Source organism: Parasteatoda tepidariorum, chromosome 3, assembly GCF_982258835.1.
Source record: "Parasteatoda tepidariorum strain Cologne lab strain chromosome 3, Ptep-v5.0, whole genome shotgun sequence".
Classification (NCBI taxonomy): domain Eukaryota; kingdom Metazoa; phylum Arthropoda; class Arachnida; order Araneae; family Theridiidae; genus Parasteatoda; species Parasteatoda tepidariorum.
The window spans coordinates 92,761,542-92,769,639 of record NC_141757.1 but is presented as its reverse complement, the minus strand read 5'-3'; the positions used below and the strand labels follow the sequence as shown (position 1 = coordinate 92,769,639).

The following is an 8,098-nucleotide window of genomic DNA, read 5'->3' as shown; positions in this document are numbered from 1 at the left end:
GTAATACAGTTTTTGCATTAAGAGTTATTTTAAAGCAATAGTATGCAACTTAAAAGCAAACACTTTTAAGATAACAAATATTTTAACAAATATTTAAAGCTTTGCCATCTGAGAACGAAAGAGAAAAGGTACTCACTTTTCCAAAAAAGTTATGTTCAGCATTTTCCTCGTTTTTTAAAAACCTTCTAAGAAAACGATTTTTTTTTTATCTCAGTGTATTTATTTGGATTAGATTTTTCCCCTTTCTTCTTTCAAATTTCATAATCATTATAACGTACACATATATGTTCTCTTTCTTTCTTTTTTTTTTGCTTAAAATTATTATTACAAAATTTTTAAATGGAAAACTAAAAACTCAGTATTTAGTATAAATAAAATGAAAAATAATAAATATATTTTTAATTGTTGTGAAGCCTTTTTTCGTTTTTTTACGACCAAAAAAAGTAATATTTCCTAGAAAAAAACTTCATATTCAGTTTTTAATAAACATCTGGTGGGCAAAGTTATCCTGTAACTTTGCTTACAAAGTTTTTTAATGATTATATTCAGAGAAAAGATAACAAAAATATATATTTAAACAGCATAAATAAAATGCTAAAGCCTCCTCCGAGTCCAGCAATTAATCTTTCTTTTCAAACTGACATAGAAGTGCACGCATTTTTCTTTTCTTACTAGAAGCTTAAAATTGCGGAGAGTTAAATAACAAATTAACCCCCAATCAAGATAATATACATTTGAGGGTACCACATTTTTTATTCCAATTTTAAAAAAAAATTTCTATATTTTTACTGGAAAATACGTTTCTATAAAATTATGAATTATTTTGTATGAAATAAAAATTCTAAAATGTCCCTTCAAACTTATGAAGAAGCAATACGTTATGGATGTAAAAGATTAGAAACAGCATAAATAATATTTTGAGTTCAAAAATTTATTTGAGTGACAATTTTGTTTTATTTTACTTATTACTCAAAAAATAAATGTAAATAAAAAAATTATTATTTTCTCCCTTTTACTATAAAAACAGTTCTTCTAACTGCCAACGAAATTTAGGAATATAATGAAACGTTATGTAGTCATAGAGCATGAAAAATCAAGTAAAGAATTCAGGCAAATAATTTCCTATTTGTAGTTTATTATTTACTAAATTAATTAGTTTAGTGTATCTAATTTTTCAAACACAATAATTCAGCCAAGCTGTTAAATGAAATCTTAAAATACTAAATGATGATACACTAATACTACATTATATACCAATACTATACTACATGTACTATTTTGAATTTTAGTCGTTTGAGATTATACAGTTATTTTTAATATACTCCTTATGTGAAAGATTGTTTTGGTTTTTTGAATGAAATCAGAATCAAAAAATCTTTCTCAATCAGAAATTAAATTAACTCTCAAAATTCTATTTTGAAGAAAACCCGAGTATTCAGTTCACAATTAAAAGAGTATTTGTCAATAGTAATTCCCACATCGCATTTGTCACAGAGAAGAAAAATTCTGGGGAAATTTCTGTACTAATATTAAAAGCATTTCTGGTAAAAAAAAAAGAATAATTCTGGTATTAAAACTAAAATATACGGTATTTAAACCATTCACTTATTAATTTTTCCATTCAAATATTTAACGCTTTGCCAGAAATTTTGGTTTTCAAAATTATAGTTCATATTACAACACATTTAGTTACAAATGCAAAACTGAAAAATAAGTTTAACCAAATAAATAAATGGTTTTTATGCCATGCTCTTAGGTATCATGATAAAATTACCAAATTTTATCCCACTTACGAAATTTTAAAGCACATAATAAAAAACATAATAATTTTGTTAATTTTACCAAACTCATTACTGAGGGTAAAATTTACCGTGCTTATGGGTGTTCTGATAGAGCCAGAAATACGGTAAATTTTACAATATTCTTGTAATTTTGGCCATACCTTTTTTTCAGACCCGCAAAGAAGATTGTTTTTAAACCACGGTATACAGCGAACCCTTTGCTGTTTCTTCTCCCCCACACCGTTTTTCTTGTCATCCACCAATCAAAATATTGCAGTGTTTAATTCCATGGTCATCAGAGCTCTCAGCATTTTTTCCTTCGCATAAATTTCTGAGGGATGAAATTAACCATATTAAAGCTATCACCCCAAACAGAGGCTACCCTTCTTAAATAATCGAAGTATTGTTAAAAAAGCTGTCCAAACGTGCTCATAATCCTAAGTATGGTTATGCCCAAGCCGAAAAAAATAATTTAGTTGTGCTTCCAATTTTTTTCTGAAAATTAGCTTCCGTACATCAAAAATTCTCTAAAAGCATAAATTTCAAGTCATCTTTTCTCAGAAAAGAATATAGGTTTCTCATTTCGAACTTCAATCAACCAATTGAAAGTGTTAACAATTGGGAAACATGCAAGATTTCCTGACAATGTGGACTGTCAAAGATAGGACAAACCAAATGAGCATTCAAACTTCGAATCAAAGAACATCAAGGCTACGTCAGCAATCAAGAATTCTATCTCTCATGCATCGTAAAACATTGCTGGTCCAAAGGCCATCGGTTCGATTTTTATCCACCTCATATTATTCATAGATTTTTTATCTAGATTTTCGATAGAGCTACTACTTTTTTTAAAAACTATAAAAGTCAAGTGATATTGTGAAGGATCTTACTGCTGAACAATATTCGTCTAATATTTGGAAATCATTAGTTTTTTAATATTTTTATTTTATGGCTCTTAAAAGAATGCGTTGAAACTGTATATTTATCTCTGATAATATCATGAAACTTCGGGGTCGGATTTTAATGTTTACAGTTTTTTACCATTCCTTTATTTTATCTTACTGATGAAAATGCACCATTGTGTAATCGAAACACGTATAGGTTTTTAATAAAATTTTACTATTTCTTATCCTAAAATGTTGTTTTAATTGATATTTAAAATAATCTACATCCATTTGCAGCCATAGTCGATATTATCAAAATTATATTCTAATAATTTAATCTTTACATGCATAGTTATATATTATAATTAATTTAAGTTCCATATTAACTTCTATATTATAATTAGTTTAAGTTAAAGATTAAGTTTTTTAACAATAATTTAGTTGATGGTTATTAACTAAATAATTAATAATAATATAAATTATTACTAATAATATATATTATTACACATATATTATAATACGTACATATTATTAATAATTTAAGTTATATATTAAGTTATTTAATCTAGAAAAATATTAGCTATAAAGCTATTAAGCTATATAGCTATTAAGCTATTAGCTATGTAGCTATTAAAGTTAATATTAAGTTAGTTTTTTAGTAAGCTATATATTATTAGTAATTTAGTTTTTCCATATATAGTTTAAAAATTGCCTAGTTTATTACAAGAGAGTATTAGCTTTTAGAGCTACTTGATAAAAGCCTAAACGTAGTGCAAACAAAGCACTATTTAGTCACTTTTAAAATAAAAAGGCCATGAATTAGCTGAAGAAGTTGATTAAGTTGTTACTCTGTTTATTTATTTAATTTCTAAGTAATTACTCAATTAGTTGGTTTTAATTAGATTGCTGAATTTGTTTGATTAGAATAAAAAGCAATGTAATGTCTCTCAGTTGGATGAAAACTTAAAATAATTTAGTCTAACTTCGTTTTTTTCTATTCATACGAGAATTTAATATTCTTATATCTATTCATATAAACATTAACAATAAATAATGGGACGCAATGTATGAAATTCCCTTTAGTCATTTCTCATTCTGTAAGAAATATTATATTTGTTTACTCTGAAATAAGAGCTGTTCTACTAATTGAATTTATTCTGCTTTTCTTGTTGTTGTAAATGGTGCTATTTTCTGTTTCAATACCATGGAGGGCGTTCGTAAAATAACACTCGGAAATCATTTCTTAATATGTTTTAATGGTTGGAAAATATTTATATGATTCTGTGGAAATGATATTAAATTGAAGTTTATACTTTGTATAGGAATGTGTTGAAATTCAACTGAAAAATTTGTCCTATAAATGAATAAAACTAAAAAAACTTCTTTTATAGATTGATTAATTTGGTATTCGAAACGTGTCTTAACATATCATATTCGACAATAAAGGTTTAAGGTCAAAAGCTAGAAAATAAATTATATAAGCTACTATTTATAGAATCGTTTACTCAATCAAGTGTAAAATCAAGTGTAGCGCTCAATCAAGTGTAGCGCTTGCAAGTGTAAAAGTAAGTTTAATTTTAGCATGTTTCTCAGCAAATTTTCCTCAAAAGTTTCTTAATAAGTTTAATATAGCATTTTTAAAATAAAAATTTGAAATTTTTTTTTTAATATTTTTAAATAATCATTTTTCAGACAATTACGTGGATTATTTCACAATATTCTGCCCCTGGTTTTCTAACACTCACTAACCGATGGAAATGCCAGATTGCATCGCTCGCTCATTTCACCTCTACTTCCCATAAAGGAACGGATCTCACATGAAGTTTCATGAAATCAAAGTATTAAAGTGGTCTGATATTCCTTTCATGCGGACGTATTTAAAACTTGCAGACTAAAGTCAATTGAAAATTTAGCTGCTAATACCTACCTGTGTGGTTTGAACTTAATATTTTGAATGATTTCATAATGTATCATTAAAAGTCCAATAACTTTGGAAATAATGTATGAAAGATACTAGAAATGGTTAAAAATGTAAGACTTTATGTAAGTTTTACTAAAGAAATATTATCTCCGTCAAATTTTATTATTAATACAATTATATTGATCCGCGGTGGCTCTGTGGTGAAAGCACTGCACTATCATTGTGAAGAACAAGCGTTCGATCTCCAGTGGCGTCTCGAAGGCCCAGCTTCAGATGGATAGGTACCAGCTTGTCTAGGAAGTAAAGGCGGCCTGTGCGCAGGGATAACCCCATTGCCACATTCATACCATTTGTCCCGGAATTGTGGAGACTTAACCTCTGTGATCTCCATGGCCCATGACGTGTAGTTGCGGGAATGTTTTTTTAATACAATTATTTTATAAAGATATTATTAATTCCACAGTTAATTTTAATGAAGAGAAATGACGAAAAAAATTTATCAATAGAAAATAAGCTACTTAGATTCTCTCTCACACGTTGACAAAGAGAAGAGGTTATGTAGAAAACAGTTAATCAGTTAGAAATACTAGAGGAATGATTTCAAAATTCTCACTATATTAATTGTATACTTATGAGTCTCCAATTTGAAATAAGTACCAAATAATCTTTAAATTAAAGCAACAGAATGTATCACCTTGCAATATTGAAAAAAAAGGAAAAAAAAGGCGTAAATAACTGAATATATTATGATTTTTTTGTTTTAATTTTCGGATATATATAAAAATATCTCATAAAAAATAGCCCAAACTGTAACTTAACTTTAAAGTTTCAAAACTAATTTGAAATTGAAAAAAAATGGCAAGGTTGCTTTTATCTAAGAGTACGTGGCTGCCAAAAGTAATATTCTACTACCATTTAGTAATTTTCGCTAAACTGAATTCAGCGGCTCAAAGGAAACATGAGATTCTTTTATAAAATGACTTAAAAACTTACACACTTATCAATAATATTTTCATATAAAATGCTTTTAAACACTTTTCTAAAACAGTGCTTCTAAACAGTAACAGTTCTTTTCTAAAACAGTAAAGATTTATATATTTTTATCTAATTGTTTTTTGGATTTAAGAGGGAGAAGTACATACTGAAACAGTTACTTTTATTTTATAATAATAATAATAATAATAATTAATATTATTATTATTATTATTATAATTATTATTATAATTATTGTTATTATTATTAATAATAATAATAATATAGTAGTATTATTATTGTTAGAGAGAGAGAGAGAGAATGAGCTATATATTAGAAATTTTTCATAAAAAGTTTTTTCTCCGTTCACAGTAGTAATTTGTAAGATATTACATTTTTGAATGCTAATTCTTCTTGCATATTTCTTAACTCAAATGTGCCGAATAAATATCCTGCTATGTTTTATCGTTAGTAATTTTATTTAAAAAAAGTAATAATGAAGAACTGAAATTTAGAAAAAAATGAACTGCTAAAATCATTTTGTCAAAATACTTAAATATGTAAAAAGTACTTCTACAGTCTTGATCTGAAAATTGTCAAAATTTTGAAAGTCTATTTTTACATATTTCTTATAGCAAATGTGGCAATAGAGTTTTTCAATATATCAGCATTACGCCATAATAGTTTTTATGCAAATACAAAACTTACAGTAAACAATTTTTCGAATTAAATTAATGTGGACATTTTGCACAAATCATGAAATGTTTTTGTAGAATAATATTTAATCCAAAAAGTGCCACAATATATATTATTTCGTTTGGAAATAATGATTCTAAATTGCGACATCTGCATAGTGACAAAAGGCCTACTATTTTTTTTAGAAAAATGCACAAAATTTCAAAACTGATTCGGTTAAAAAATTCAAAATATAAAATTCCACGTTTTAACATCAGGGGAAAGCATTCTTAAATAAAATATTTACGAATGTTTGAAATAACATAAATAAAACGACTTTAAATCTCCCCGTAACAAATGATATGCAAAATTATTCAAAGCGTTTAGTCTAAAAAATACTTTTTTTCCATCTGTATTGTTTGAGATATAATTCAACAACAATAAATATAAAATATTTTGATGTTAAAGTCATTTGAATAGAAAGTTTAAGATAAAGGTTCATTTTAGAATTTCTTGTGTAACAATTTATTTTAGAAGATATATTTTTCGTTCTTTTTACAAGTACACAAAAGGCCAAAATTTCTGTGAGAAAAGAAGACTTATACTTGGTTTAACTCCAGAATGTCTAAAACAAATGTCGAAATGGTCATCATCATACACATATGCTAAAATTGCGATCAATGCTTTAAAAATGAATGATTTACCATACTTTAGACAGCAGGTAATGGAGAATATTTGAGAACTTTAGAAAAGACATTTAGCTACTGATGTCAGTAATATTTCATAGTTGAAATTTCTCAAAGATGTTAAATAATCTAATTTTTAAGGGAATATATAACTGTTTAATAATGCTGCTATAGCAATACGGAGAAAGTTAAAACGTTAATACAATACAAATGTATCTTATATCATTAAATAACAAATTTGTTTTTAACCATTATAGCATTATAGTGTGAAGTGCATCTAGAAAAAAATTACTTTTGAAGATCAAACTTTTTGTTTTTAAATCGAAACTTGTTTAACTGCCTATGATTTTTCTAGAACTTCAAATTTATCACACAATTCTAATGTTCATTTAATGTGAAGAGCATCAAAAAAAAGGACCACATTGAATAACTTCTGATCTAATGATAAAATCTTTACGTTCTAGGACTCAAGCTTAATGATTTGAAGGGGAGCTTCAAATATGATAAGTTACACCTTAAATTAAACCTTAAAATTCAAAATATTTCCTACTATTATAAAATGAAATAATAAATACTTACTAAAAATTATTTTTGCGTGGAATCCTCCTTGCATAAACAAATTTTGTAGTTCTTTGCAGAAGTTTTTCAATTCGCTTAAAAGTCCTATTTGTCACCTTCAGTTCAGATTACTTGTGCTTAAACACAAATTCGATTATTCTCTAATCGCACAAACAATGTTTCAATTTTTATAGTTCAGTTTAATTTAGCAGTTGATGGTTATATTATCTTCATAAAGACTGATAATAGGCTTCTTGGCGTAATTGGTATGCTATTATAATTTTTATAACTAATTTTATGTAATTAATTTTGCGTTTTTGTTAGTTGTTTAACTTGCATATAATGCGTCAAAATTTTCTTATTATGTGAATCTTAGACGTCTAAATTATGGAATCATAAAATATACACAAAGCCATCCTAACTGAAAACAGGCTACTGTGGCATTATTAAGTTTACGAAAAAAAAACCCTTATTTGTGCTTATTACTCAGAGAAAAAAATTCTGGTAAAATTACGGTACTGTCTGGTAATGACATTTTTGTTAAAAAAAATCATAATTCTGGTTAATAGCTCAAAAGTGTAAGGGATTTAAAATATTCATTTGGTAAACTTTTTCGCTCAA

The 8,098-nt window shown here is 26.5% G+C and overlaps 1 protein-coding gene across 1 annotated transcript in view; it reads left to right on the top strand.

Moving 5' to 3' along the window:
* Positions 1-8,098, top strand: part of LOC122268271 (uncharacterized) — a 56,430-nt gene that overhangs the window by 7,686 nt on the left and 40,646 nt on the right. The gene's annotated exons all lie outside the window — the stretch shown is intronic.